Source organism: Stegodyphus dumicola, chromosome 3 (genome assembly GCF_044657685.1).
Source record: "Stegodyphus dumicola isolate Sdum_Otavi_A_Nest chromosome 3, ASM4465768v1".
NCBI classification, from domain to species: domain Eukaryota; kingdom Metazoa; phylum Arthropoda; class Arachnida; order Araneae; family Eresidae; genus Stegodyphus; species Stegodyphus dumicola.
In genome coordinates, this window is record NC_140770.1 from 108060189 (window position 1) to 108076142 (window position 15954).

Consider the following 15954-nt stretch of genomic DNA (forward strand, 5'->3'; position numbering starts at 1 on the left):
CTACTTGAATTCTCCACATGCTTCTTGATGAATAAACACTTTTATTAATACTTGAAATCAGCATTAAAACAGTTTCTTTGAAGTAAAGCAGGAACTAGGATATTATTCAATAAACAGCACAAAAATACAATATAATAATTTAATTCAATTCATATCAACATTAAATTCATAGAACACTTCTATCACTAAGCAAACACGGATCAGAATGTGCATGGCAACGCCAGAAACTGATGCCATCCACAAAAAAAGGATGCATAAAACTCGCATCATTAAAACATTAATACTTTAAAAGTCTTGTGTTCATTCAATAAAGTTATTCATAAAACAGTCTTGTGGATATCTTCAGAAGTTTATTGACGGCATTACGTAACACAAGTCTTCATGACAAATCCCAAAACTCGTGCCACTTAGAGGGTTAATTGAAGTTGAAAGCCTACTGGATAATCAGATATTTAAACTGTGATAAGTAAAGTCTTAATTACAAAATGCTACCTATAATACGAATTTTTCTGCCAGAATTGAAGCAGTAGGCCCTGGCTATAAGCACAGTAAGGAAAGGCTCACAAGTTTAGCATGCAGCAATCCTACAACAAACCTCAAAATGGACCTGATAATAATTGGAAAGTTCCAAATTCCCAAAACCTTTAAAACAGTTTTAAAATGTTTCCTATGAAATACTGCAGTCAGAAAATTATGTGGATGAGCAATGAAAATTTCAAAGGTTGGTACTTTAAGGAATTCATACGAATTTTTTGAAAGAAAAAAAATTAACCCTAAAAATTTGTTTCATTGCCAAAAAGCACCCTGGTGCACAGAAACTTAAAGAAAGCAATATTAAGGTAATGTTTCTTCCCCGTCCTCCAATGTACTCATCTATGGATCGGGTTTCGGAACTAGCACAAGAGCTACCGTCCACAATGATAGAAGAGACTGACAAACAAGACACAAATGAAAAATTTTAAAGTATCAATGCAAAGAATGTTGTTTATTGGGTTGCACAGGGTTGGGCTGTATAAGGGCTACAACAATTGCCAAAACATGAAAGAAACTGCTAGGCAATGATGGAAGAAAGTATAAAAATAGAAAGCGGCAATGAAGCAAACAAACAAAAAACATCTCTAATCTTTGGATGTGAAGATGTATCTTTGAAAGAAATAAAAAAAAAAAATCAAAACTTGGATAAAGAGTAATGATCAGTACGAAATAACTAATGACGAAACTGTCGCTCTTGTCGACTGTGACGAAAATAAAATTGAAGATCAAAATCAAACATCAGCTGTTGAGTTTCACAGAATTTTATATAATGATTGAATTAGGACTCTAGAAACTGCAATTAAATCTACTAAGCAACAAAAAGAAGCTACAGGAATAATGATAAATAATGAGGTGCTAAAATAGAAAGACTTGAAAGTGAAGAAATAGCACTTGTCAAGAAAGTAGACTATCATAAAAATAATTTCTTTCAATTATCACAGGACTGAACATTTAAAGTACCGTATACAGTCAAAAGTCGTTAATCCAGACACTCATAATCCAGAATGATCTATAATCCGGATCTCAAAGCTACAAACTTTCTGCACATGCGTCAATGCATAATGCATTCACGCATGCGCGTAATACTTTTATGCATGCGTGTTTAATGTATAACGGACGATATAAGCTAAGCTAAAATTATCTAATTATCTATTTCAGTTAATGTTGCAGATTGCGTTGTTTTTTAACCTTTTAACTGTCATGCCCGAGATTGTACTGGTGTTCGAAAATGTCATGTCCGAGTATTTCTCGGGGTAATTTTTTTCTGAGTGCATCGTATTGTTATACCCGAATATATATCGGGAGACGTTTATTTCGGCTTCATCTCTTTGTCAAACCCGACTGTATCTCGGGAAAAGTTAATGTGCGCTCAATAAATCATCAAAATAACTTGACAGTTAAAGGGTTAACCTTCGAATTGGATCCGGCTTATTATTTTTTACAGACTGTTAAAGCAAGTTTATAAAAGTAAACTTGAACTTTCAATTATGTCAAATAGAATTTCCGATGCTGGAGCTGCCAAAGGATCTACAAAGCGAAAGCATATTTCGATGTCCATCAAACAAAAAGTGGAATTGCTGCAAAAAATGGATAAAGGCATATCCTTTGTTTCTCTAACCATTCCAAAATCTGCTTATCAATTTCATGCTGCTCTGCAGGGGAGGGGAACGTCGCAGCATGCAATGAACTGGAAGTTGATCTGTCAGCACTATCCTTATCTTAAGGGCAGATGTTTTTATTTTATTCGGCTTATAATTCATTACTAAATGTAGTATTTCATTTTGATGTACTCTGCCTTTGATATGATTTAAATTAAATTCATTATAAATATCACGAATACACAACAAATAGTTTTCTGGTTGGAATTATCTAATTTCGACTATGTGTAATGTATACTTTACGCATGCGCACGTTTAAAGAAATGTTTAATAAAGTAAACAAATAAATATTAAGCTTTTTTTAATTAAATTTTGATACCCTTTAGATCATAATTTTTCTTTATTTAATAAATTACGGTTTCATATTTTTAATTTTATAATTTCTGCATGCCATCTTACCAAATTTAAACTGATGATCTATAATCCGGAATCGTCGAAGTCCCGACGAGTCCAGATTAAAGACTTTTGACTGTATAATGCATCTATACATAAGCATAATACCTCTGACAATTCTGTGACTTTTTCAGTTAATTTTTCCTGTTTAGTCGTAAAACATGTTATTGGGCTCATAATGTGAAAAACACAGTTTGATGTTTAATAGGCCTATTTTGAACACTATTACCCAATATTTTTGCTTATCCGAAATGTTTCTACCTTTCATGTCAGATGAGCGAGATTCTCCTGTATACTAATTTAATAAACCAGACCAGTATTATCTTACAATTCTACTCCCTCAATAAAAAAATTATATTTAATAAAATTACACTGAAAAGCTTGCAAGTTTGCATACTAATATGTGTGAAAGTAATCCTTTTATGAATTTATCCAAAACTAATTTTTTTTCATATTTTGAAGTCAAAATATAAAGAAACAATAATTATATTCAATACTTAATATACCCATGCTATAAAATTATAAGTATATATGCCTGGTACCATATTACTATTCCCACACCCATGAAAAGTTTCCAACTCACTGGCAACTTTGTGGATTAGGTAAAAACATTTAAGTACTTTTAAGAACTTTTAATGGAAATATTAAGGGCCCATGAGCAAATGAGAACTGAATAATTAAAAATATTATATGTGCCTGAACTTTACTTTGTAATGCAATCCTAAAATAGATCCATAAGTGGGAGGCGTTATTATTATATATAACTTAATTAACATAATTATTAATAAGTTTGAGAATAAAATAAACTTTATGAAATTTATCAAGTAGCCTTAAAGATTTTATACTTATAATAATTCAACATATTTGAAAGAAGATAAGTGACATTTTATTTAGCTTTATGATTTACCAACAATTAGCTTTATGATTTCTTTTTAATGTTGCATTTTGTCACATACTTGCACAGTCTAGAGGTTTAGTAAATAGTAAGTAGATTTTATGTCAAGCGTCATAGGTTAAAATGAGAAGTAAAATCATAATCAGCATGATTCGAAACAAAAGACTGGCTGATGTCACCGCTCTTGCTTGCCTAGAGAGAGACATGCTGATCCGAACAAACCTGAAAGGCCTTATATAAGCACGATTGGCAAGTTTTGAAAGTTAGTTGGGCTCTGACGCAGTTAGTGTTGTAGTTTTGTGTAGAGTTCCAGGGGTTGTAACTCGGTTAAAATACTTTAAGGTTCTAATAATCCACTAAAGCACCAGAGGTGATAAGTTGTTTTGCATTAAGTCTCACTAGATGCAAAGAATAAGTTTTAAATTATTTTTTACATTTTTTTTGTTTTATCTTGTGATTACGATAAGGGTCAATGAAATGCAATAACTTGCTTTAATATGCAGAGATAATTTTTAAGGGCAAACAGTTAGTTATAAATAATTAAATTAGGTATAAGATAACCTTAGTCATTATGGATTTACATGGCCACCATTAAATTTCATTTATTTTTTAACAATAATTGTTAACAAAGGTCCTATTAAGATCCCAATCTAATAAAATTTCACAGTTTAAAATACATGTAATTTATGACATTGATTCTTAAACGATATTTGGATAATTACAAATTAAAAGCTACAAAACATTTATGTTTTATAGCAACAATACTCAACAAAATATTTATGCGTCTTTTTAATTTGAAGCCTTCCCAGACATTTTGGCTAATTTATATCGATTTCCTTCTCTCTAAGCACCTTTTCTAACAATTAGAAATTTGTCTCAATCCACAAAAGAACGTTTTCACTAGTTTTTGTGTGTTTTTTATATCCTAACCTGTCAACCTGTCCACAATGTACCTATGAGGGTTTATTTGATCTGGTAAAAGTTAAATAGTCCAAAACACATTAACAGATATGAAGCAAATTATCGCTGTCTGAAAGTAACTACAATGTCCGACAAAAGTTTAAATAATCTTCTTATTTAAAAAGAACTTAGAACATAAATGTATGTTCTTATACTAAACTTGCAACATAAACGCATGTTCTTATCCTAACAAAATCAATTACAGCTCATGGTGATGTAATTAAACAAGAAGAGTCAAATTCAAACTAAAAATATGGACTAGTGGTCAATTTAATTTAATTTTAAGCTGGCTCAGTAACTCTACTGTCATAACAAATTCAAATGTCGGCAGCAGTAATGCAAAGACAAATAATTAGAAATTATCAGAGCTGGCAGGAACTAATGTAAGGAGCAAACACACTCGTCATACACACCAAACACCTCAGTTTAAAGAATGTCTAGGTGATTCCCATTCTGGGGAAAAAATAGAAATGGGAGATTATAGTAAAAGCTGAAATTGTAAACAACTGGGTAATTTACATAATAATAACTGTACATATTTTTGAAGAATAATTTTATATACAGTCAAAAGTCGTTAATCCGGACCTCAAAGCTACAAACTTTCTGCGTATGCACATAATACGTTTATGCATGCACGTTTAATGTATAACGGACGGTATAAGTTAAGCTCAAATTATCTAATTATTTCAGTTAATGCTGCAGATTGTGTTGTTCCTTAATCTTCGAATTGGAACCGGCTTATTATTTTTTGCAGACTGTTAGAGCAATTTTATAAAAGTAAGTTGGAACTTTCGTTTATGTCAAACAGAATTTCCGATGCTGGATCTACAAAGGGAAAGCATGTTTCGATGTCCATCAAACAAAAAGTAGAATTGCTGCAAAAAATGGATAAAGGAACTAATGCACTTTGTTTCTCTAACCATTCCGAAATCTGTTTATCAATTTCACCCTGCTTTCCGCGCGGGGGGTGGGGACAACACGGCACGCAATGAACTGGAAGTTGATCTGTCAGCACTACCCTGATCTTCAGGGCAGATGTTTTTATTTTATTCGGCTTATCATGTAGTATTTCATCACGATGTACTCCGTCTTTGATATGATTTAAATCAAATTTCTTGTCATTATAAATATCAGGAATACAAATCAAATAGTTTTCTGGTTGCAATTTTCTAATTTCGACTATGCGTAATGCATGCTTTATGCATGCGCGCATTGAAAGAAATGTTTAATAAAGTAAACAAATAAATATTAAGCTTTTTTTTTTTTTGTAAATTTTGATACCCTTTAGATCATAATTGCTCTTTATTTCATAAATTACGGTTTCACATTTTTAATTTTATAATTTCTACATGCCATTTTACCAGATTTAAACTGATGATCTATAATCCAGAAAAATCAATAATCTGGAATCGCCGAAGTCCTGACGAGTCCAGATTAAAGAGATTAAAGACTTTTGACTGTATTCAGTTTCTTTTGTCTACATTTCCTTTTCATTTTAGAATTTTTGGATTTAATTAAAGATTTCTGTTATTCTAAAAAACACTAAATGCATTTGGAATTTATACAAAAAGTGGCTAATTTTATTTCTTTAGTAATATGAACATTCAGAAGAAATATGGAATATATATGGCAGAATTTTTAGAATTTAGTGACAAAAAGAGCAACAAAATCTAGAAATGGCAAAGCTTTTAGAATTTAGAACAAGCATTAGAAGCAGAATTTAGAAAGGCCCAGGCAGCATAATTTAGGATCCACAGAGGCATCATGTGGGAAAATGCCTAATGGCAACCCTGTGTGTGATGGATTAAGACATATTAGATGAATCTTTTAAATTGTAAGTTTTCAATTTCTTTATTAATAAAAATTCTTTTCTATACTTGCCTGTACATATGATAAGATTAGAAGCATTTTTTATATTTTCCACGCTTGTCTCTAGTGAAAAGTAGAGAAAATAAAAGGAAGATAAAAAATCCTAAGGAAAAGATTCTAGTATCAGAAGTTAAACATTCAACTACAATCAAAAGTTGTTAATCCGAACTCGTCGGGACTTCGGCAATTCCGGATTATTGATTTTTCCGGATTATAGATCATCAGTTTAAATCTCGTAAGATGGCATGCAAAAATTCTAAAATTAAAAATATGAAACCGTAATGTATGAAATAAAGAACAATTATGATCTAAAGGGTATCAAAATTTACAAAAAAAAAAAAAAAAAAAAAAAAAAAGCTTAATATTTATTCGTTTACTTTATTAAACATTTCTTTCAATGTAAGTTGTTTAAGTTGCTTCGTTTTATGTGATAATACTTTCTCTTTAATTCTATAAACAGACATAATTTCTTGTTCAGTTACGAAGTTCCGCTGTTCAAGTCCCGTTAATTGCTGTGCCGAGAATACCGACTAACTTGTCAATCGAAATTTTTTCGTTTTCACTAACCTCTCTGTCACATTCTTCACGTCTTTATCCATTTTTTGCAGCAATTCCACTTTTTGTTTGTTGGACATCGAAACATACTTTCGTTTTGTAGATCCTTTGGAAGTTCCAGCATCGGAAATTCTATTTGACATAATCGAAAGTTCAAGTTTACTTTTATAAAATTGCTCTTACAGTCTGTAAAAAATAATAAGCGGGCTCCAATTCGAAGATTAAGGAACAACGCAATCATTAACATTAACTGAAATAGATAATTAGATAATTTTAGCTTACACTGTCTGTTATACATTAAATGCGCAGGCGAAAACGTATTCTGCACTTGCACACACGCATATGCGCAGTAGTCAAGGTCTTAAGCGCACGCATAAAACGCCTGTGCGCATGTGCCAACGCGGCGCATGCGCAGAATTTTAGCTTTGAGGTTTGGATTATAGATCATTCCGGATTATGGGTGTCCGAATTAACGACTTTTGACTGTATTATGTTTTCAGTCTTCTTCCAGGCGTTCTCCAAAAAGTATGAAATTACGTGTTAATACCATTGAGACATTTTTCAGGAATCTTCTAGAATTGTGGGTCTATAATCTTGCCTTCAAATCTTTCTAAACTTTTCAAGCTGCAATATTTAAAATCCTAAAGAAAAATTAGCCCTATCATTTCTGTAACAGCAAAAAGCCAAAAATAATTTTTTTAAAAAAATCAGAGGAAAATCTGTAAAATTGATTTTGAAGAGAAAACTCGTGCATATTCTGAGAATTCTGAGACAATTACGTGGAAAAACTCTTACCATGAAAAAATTAAAAAGACATTTTAATTATTTACATAGCTATTTTGCTATTGCTAAGAACTGTTTCGTAAATTGTGCTTTATAGCATTATACTTAGCTTATTTTTCAGATTCAAAATATTGTATAAGTGGCTAAAATGGAACTTGGTAATATTACAGCAAAAAATAAAAATTCTTTATTTTAATGTTACTTCTTGAATAGAATTACAATATATTACTATTATTTTAATGAAATTTATCAATGTTACAATGTTCTAAAAAGAAAAATAGTCGAAAAATTCCCAGATCTCGGAATTAAAAATTTTCTTTAGAAACTGATCTTAAAATTGATACTATGTTGATAAGTAGCCAAATTTAGAACCGTTTAATCAAAGAATTCGCATCTCCAAAAGCGAAAAGTTGTTTAAGAGCTCTTCATTAGAAATATTGAAACAATTTTAAAATGCTTATGTTTCACTTCTTGCTCAGAAATTCTATCCCACCATTTATATTAGAAATAGGAACAAATTATAACCCGACGAAGGCATTCACCCACTAAAAAGATACTGTGAGCGAATCGCCAAAAATGTTCCTCCAAAATGGTAATTCACGCTCAAAATGAGAGTTGTAAAAACAAACAGAAATTTCAGATGTTTAAAATTAAGGACCTTCTGTTGATTTTGGCCGAAATTAAGGACTTTTAAGGACCAAAAATTGATTACAAAAAACTTAAGGATGTTTAAGGACTGAACGAACCATGTTTATGGATAACAGATACTGTTCTGTCTGCAAATAATACAGTCAACAGTCGTTAATCCGGACTCGTCGGGACTTCAGCGATTCCAGATTATCGATTTTTCCGGATTATAGATCATCAGTTTAAATCTGGTAAGATGGCATGCAGAAATTATAAAATTAAAAATATGAAACCGTAATTTATGAAATAATGAACAATTATGATCTAAAGGGTATCAAAATTTACAAAAAGAAAAAGCTTAATATTTATTTGTTTACTTTATTAAACATTTCTTTCAATGTAAGTTGTTTAAGTTGCTTTGTTTCATGTGATAATACTTTCTCTTTAATTCTATTAAACAGACATATTTCTTGTTTAGTTACGAAGTTCCGCTGTTCAAGTCCTATAATTGCTGTGTCGAGAATACTGACTAATTTGTCAATCGAAATATTTTCGTTTTCAATAACCTCTGTGTCACTTTCTTCACTATCGGAAGCGAATTATAACGACAAGGAACTTGATTTAAATCATATCAAAGACGGAGTACATTGAGATGAAATACTACATTTAGTAAGAAATTATAAGCCAAATAAAATAAAAACATCTGCCCTGAAGATAAGGATAGTGCTGACGGATCAACTTCCAATTCATTGCGCGCCGCTGGATTTCTACTGCCAATTTCTACTGTTCAATTTTCTTAAATTTATTGAAAAGTTATGGCTCAAAAACAACATTGGTATTGCTATAACATAACATAGAAGCTAAGTGTGACTGTGTATGCTAAAGAACATGAAAACAGGACAGCAGAGAGGCATTTTGGGCCACCCCAACTGAGAAAATGGTAAGAGCTTGGCAGAATCAGAAAGAGGATCTAAAAAAAAGCAACTCATAGTAAACATAACCTACAAAGGGGAACTGCACAATGACCTGAACTTGAGGCAGAGTTGAATACTTGGATTTTAGACCACAGAAATGTGGGGCTTTCAGTCTCTACAAAAATGATTATTCATCAAGCAACTGAGAGATAGATTGCTGATTTTACTGGATCAACATAATGGTGTTCAAGTTTCATGAAGAGAAACCCACTATGTATGTGGACTAAAACAAAAATATCGCAAAAGATGCCAGATGAATATGAAGAAAAAATTCTTGAAATTCATCAATTCATTCTTAATGCACGAAAAAGAGAAAATTTTGAGCTTACACAAATAGGAAACATGGACGAGGGTCCTCTGACTTTTGTTGTGCCATCAGACAAAACTATAGATTCTAAAAGTAAAGTGTTACTGGTGAAACTTCAGGACACAAAAAAACTCACCACACGGTTATTTTAGCTTGCTGTGCTGATAGGACAAAATTGCCCCCACTACTGATTTTTAAAAGGAAGACACTACCCAAAGAAAAATTGCCTAAAGGTGTGTTTATACATGTTCATGCACAAAGCTGGATGGATGGAGGAGGAATGAAGTTGTGGATAGATAAAATATGGTCGAGATGCCCTGATGGACTGTTGAAGAAACCTGCCCAGTAGTAGGGGATCAGTTTCATTCTCATAGAAGATGTTAACAATAAAGATTTCTTCAGAAGATCCTAAAAAAAACTCAAAGAATTGAAAACTTAGCTGAAATTTCAGGAGGCCTAAGTAGTCAGCTTCAACCTGTAGACATCTGCATTAAGCCATTTAAGGGATTTACGAAGGAGAATTGGAACACCTAGATGCAGTCTTCAAATTTTGAGGTTACACCATCAGGAAGACGAAAGAGACCTAGCATTTTGCAAGTTTGTGAACAGGTCAAAGCTTCATGGGATGCTGTAAAAACAGACAGTAGTCAAATCATTTAAGAAGTGAGGCATTAAGTAATGCACTGGATGGTACAGAGCACAATTCGTTGTATGAGGACTCAGATGCTGATTTAGAAGAGATTTTCAAGTGACTCTTCATCTAGCTCTGGAGAAAAGTGTCTGGGTTTTGATAAAGAACATTAAAAGGTATTTCCCAGATAGATTGGATATTTGCAGAAAGTATTACTTTATATTTAAAATACTGTAAATTCATTATAATGATCAGTTATAAAGTTTCCTCCTTCAAAAATGTATATAAAATAGGGGGTGCATTTTATATGCCGGTACTTGATATATGTATGCCGGTACGTAAATACGGTACTTGAAAATAGAAAACAAAATATTGCAATTTTATCAAGCATTAAAACCAAGGGTGCAGACAACAAAAAGTACTACATAACTGGTTTTTACTATTTATGTGGCAATACAGGTATGAGAACAGCATGTCTGTTTTGGCTGATGCACTATGCCCAAGTTATATGGATTCTGAATTAAAAGAATTAGCTGATTTTATTTTATTTATTTTTTAAGTGAAAATATATCACTGTATACATCGGGAGAACAACAGCACAAAAAAGAAAGATTTCTCAGAAAAGGTAAATGTTTTATTACCAATGTTTGCTCCTTTTAAATTTTATTGATTGATTGCTGTTGCACAGAATTCTTAGCACACCACCATTTTGAAAAATGGCTGTTGTCTTTCATGCATTAGCCTGGCAACAACTTAATCACCAACAAATTCCCAAATGCTCTTTAAAGTCACCACCAAGTTCATGACTTTTCAGCAGGAATGTAAATAATCAGAAAGTACTCCTTGTATTACTGCGAAGTTGTTTTGGTTTGGTTTATTAGATTATGGCAAAGCACTCGAGGGCTATCTGCCTTAAGGGAGGGATGCCTTCGTGGAGGACATTTTAAGGGAAACTGGCTCGTGTACACATTACACATGGGGAAAACCACAAAAATACTCATGCAGCCAGCACGTTCACGGGATTTGAACCTCAGACCGAACTACCAGTGTTCAGTGACGTTACTGCTCGGCTGCTGGTGGGCTTGCGAAGTTGTTGTTTCATTTATTGCCAAGTCAAGGGAGTGCACAGTGCCAAGTTTGTGCAATTCTCTGATTTTTTTTTTTAAGCGAAAATAGGTGGACGTACACATGGATAAAGTCAAGTGAGTGCACAATGCCTATTTTGTACAATTCTGTGATTTTTTTTAAGTGAAAATAGGTCATTGTGCACATGGATACCGAGTTTGTGCAATTCTGTGATTTTTTTTTTTCTAAAGTGAAAATAGGTCAATGCGCATATGGATACCAAGTTATGCAATTCTTCGAATTGCTATTTTGTCGTGTAGTGACGATTTATCGCCAAAAATCGCAAAGGGGTACCTGTAAATATACTTTTACTAATACAAAGTAAAGAAACAATTTACATTAATACGAGGGCAATCCAAAAAAAAAGGTCTCCTAGATTTTTAGATATACAAAGAACCGTTCATTTTCTATAATTGCTACATCACTTTAAAGGTTGCAGAATGCTTTATTTTTCAACATAATCGCCATTTCGGTCGATGCATTTTTGTAGACGCTGTGGCAGTTTTACAATGCCTATGTCATACCAGCTTACCGCCATGCCCTTCAGGAAGCGTTGAGGAGCTTCAGGAGCATCCAGATGATCCTCTGATCTTTATGCATTTTACGAACTCAACAATCGCGAAACTCAACGAATATGAACTCAACAATCACGAAAGTTGAGTTAGTTCCTAAATTTTCGCGATTGTCTCGTCGGCAATTGACGGCCTCCCGCTCCTTTCTTCGGCATGAATTTCAGTACGACCGGCTGTAAACTCTCTACACCACTTGCGAACGTTTTTGACATCCAAGCACGACTGTCCATACACTTCTGTCAATAGGCGGTGAATATCAAATGCTTTAACGCCTTTTGCGTTCAAAAATTGAATAACTGTGCGCACTTCGCACTTGGCGGTAACGTTTATCGGGAGCTCCATTTCGAATGGCTGCCAAGCCAAGAGTGAGCATCCGAGCGAAGCGCCTGCGTGCTTATGTGGTAGCGGAGAAGGCACCACTCACAACAGTGTTGCCAACAACCGTATTAAAACTTTCTCTACGCCCCCAAAAAATAGGAGACCTTTTTTTGGGATTGGCCTCGTATGTTTCTTCTGAACACATATTTTCAGAAGACGGTCCTGCTTTAGTAATAAACCACCAAGAATATATGACTAACTGTTAAAACAATGTGCAATTATAGCCATTATCTATTTAATTTTGTTCTGTTGATTTTTAACTCTTATGTTTAATGGAAATATATATCTGCCTAATTCTCATACAGTCAAATTATACATAACTCAAAGAAGCATAATGTGAAAAAAGCAGCACTGATAAATCTAGATAAATACTAAGATTAAGCAGAAACCAGGACAGAGGAAGATGATCACATTTGATTGCCATGCAATTTGTTTGCAATTAATGCCCATATTATTATACAGAGAAATAATAGCAAGACAGATTATTTACCGATAAGTTAACACTAATGGGTCAATGGAAATAAGATATCAGGTAATATTTTAAGTACCAATTTTAAAAAATTATATGAAAATCTGAAATTAAATTTATATCAAATATATTTCAGCAGGGGCTCGTTTACAGGCATATAATATTTATAAACTTCAACCCTTGGTTTTCTACTTTAATTTTGTTATTTCCTGTCTGCCATAAAAATAGTAACTATATAAATCTCTCAGATCTGCATCATTTCAAAATCAACCCATGTCATGTAATTAATGAATAACTATAATAACGTAGGCACTTACATAAAATTTCAGTCAATAGTCATTTCAAATTTAAAGCTGAAATTTATTTTCAACCTGTGGGGAAAATCTGAATTGAAACTTAATAATTCTGCACTAAACTTTCATTTGGACACACTGCATTCATGCTAGGGTTAATCTTTGGATTATGGTAGCTTGGCGATTTTTTGGCAACCAACCCTGCTAGTTTTTGTTTGGACGCCATTTTGTTTTCAGGAAGTAAATGCTTTTTTTTTTTTTTTTTTTAACTGTACATTTTTTTCCAACAATTTGCTAGCCGAATTAAGCTTATGCTAGAACTTTTATGGAACAAAAGTGCTTAATCATGACAAATATTAGGTGCGAAATTGGGAGAAAGTGCAGAATCGCAAACTGCTTGCCGCGTTTTTAACAATTGCACATACACGGTATCCATGTACACGTTGACCTATTTTCACTTAAAAAACATCCTAGAATTGCACAAAAATGACATTGCGCACACTCTTGACTTGTACACTGCTAAAGTCCTAGCTAGTAACCTTTATCACCTTACCAAAATGTCGGCAAACTACCTGTTACCATATTCCAAAGATTAGCCCATGCTAGTACTCACCTCTTTTCCAGCAAATATATCAATATAATAAAGTATAAAAGGCACAAATGTGATAAAAAGTAGGCATCCAAAGTTGGATCTATTGCACTTTGAAATTCAAGTTAACAATGCATGCGCTTCTCAAGAAATAAAATATATTCAGTTGACCTTGATTACAGTTAGTATCTCTCTGCATCAACACTTATCAGGTTCACATCATCATCTTAAATCATCACATATATGCTCTTACTCACAAAGAAACACAACTTTAGCTACTTCATGAATATTTCACAAAAGCAAAACCAAAAGTAAAATTATTTTCATAAAAAATAATTAAAACTCAAGAAGATTTAGACAATTCCTCAATATCAGAGTCATACATATTTTACAAACATCCAATGAATAAAATCAATTTATCTGCAAAAATTAACACATATAATATGATATTCATCTATTCAAAATGAAAAATAAAACCTTTAACCACAGTCAATTATTCATATGACGTTCATGGCATGTGACACACAGTTCATTTTGATAATTAATTCAAAAGCTTGTTATAGTATTAAGATTATACCAATTTTTACTTTTGATTAAATACGACAGAACTTTACAAATCTAGAAAGAATAATGAAGATTCCTCTTCCGTCCTCATTTTGTCTCGAATAGATAATGCCTATTTTGCATACTATGACAACATATATTTGCAACAGTTGTGAAATTAGAAAACTAATCTCACTAATCAAAATTTTGGTTACTAAAAAAAATTATAGATCTTCAACTCGAAAATAAAAGAACTTTAATTTTATATCTAATAAATAAATTGCCTAATTAAAGTAAAACACGTACTTTTTGACAAATAATTAATATACGCTTAATCAGAGACACAAAACTATATTCAGCCTGCACGAAATCTCCACTATAAAAAAAGAATTCGAAAAATACACCAAGCAAATGCTTTAAGCTCAATTTAAATAGCTGGCTGTTAACAATTTAAAAGTAAAATAAAAAAAATTACACTTAATCAGCACTGCGTTAATTTAATAATTAATTAGCATATATGAACAACAGAAACTAAGTTCTAAAGATATGAAAGCTTCATAGAACATAACTGTGTAGAATATATTCATATTTTCTTATGAAATGTAAATGCTTACAATAAAATGAAAGTTTAATTTTTTGATACAAAGCTATGTTGTATCACTTTTCATTTTCTAGATTAATACTCGATCTAACAGGGAAAATGAAATTTACTTGTTTATTAAATTTAACTGTTCAAAACCACACCAAACACGAACTCATGACTAAGATATGTATAAAATATAATCAAGTTGTAACAATCGATTAATCCATTACTTTCCTTTAAATATTTAAAGGATATTACTATAAAAGTGTTACTTAAATCTTTACAGTGGTGCACAGTAAAAAACAAGACACACGGATGTCACGTTTTGCACGTTGCTGTAAAACTTTTAACTTGATGGAAAAGTTAATTAGAAAGAAATATAACTAACGTAACGATAGAAAAGGGGGCATAGTCAAAGAGGTATGTAAGAAATATAAATGTCATCATTATATCTCTTGACAACAGAAACAGCAGCAAAAGTAAGTTACTGCAAAAGTTATATTCCTCGCTAAAAGCTAATGACAATTTAAGCAGTATTGAAGTAATTTCCTCAAACAAGAAAGGATAAAATTTAAGTAAGGAGGTTAGAATGCCGGAATAATCCTTTTTTAAAAAAGCTTAGGTGGTCACCGCTTTCTTATCCCGATTATATGGCAGTATCATCCTCGAACCGGCAGGTTCATTTCAACGGGCGCCTGGACGGAAGAGTCCTATCCCGATCGAAGGTGCGTCACTTTGCGAACTTTGTGAGCATACGTGTTGTTCGGCAGAGTGATTATGGCATGTCCATAAGCCATGTGGATGATAAGCAATGTGGATGACATGCAGTCCAGTTGAAAGATGATTTGATGATACCTGCACTTGGGGAGAAGTATTCGGAGGCTAACTCCTAGGTTGGAAGTCGCTGCGCTGAGGCATAGAAGGCGGCGTCGATGGGCGGAGAGAAGTCTTGAAATCTTTAGGTCATGTGGGTGATAATGTCCAATGGGAGAAAAAGGTGGAATTAGGAAATAGAGCTGAGGGGTCTCATGCAAGCAAGTGTATTATGTTCGCAGGTCAGAGATATATTTTAGGAGTTCTTTTTTTTTTTTTTTTTTTTTTTTTATTATTATTATTTAGTTAAAGATGTTAGCTTCCTCACATATTGTAAATAGAATTAATAGTTTTTCCATGAGTGTATCTGCTGCTTTTAATTGGTGTAAGTTATTTTTGAGAG

At 32.6% G+C, this 15954-nt stretch overlaps 1 protein-coding gene across 2 annotated transcripts in view; it reads right to left on the reverse strand.

Moving 5' to 3' along the window:
* Positions 1–15069, reverse strand: part of LOC118190157 (ragulator complex protein LAMTOR1-like) — a 38177-nt gene extending 23108 nt beyond the window's left edge. The window contains exon 1 of one of the 2 annotated variants that reach the window (XM_035360842.2): positions 14867–15069. The gene's annotated coding sequence lies outside the window, so the exon portion shown is untranslated. Of the gene's footprint in view, positions 1–14769 lie in introns of both variants that reach the window. The other variant, XM_035360848.2, reaches the window with a different exon arrangement.
* Positions 15070–15954: the final 885 nt, after the last annotated feature.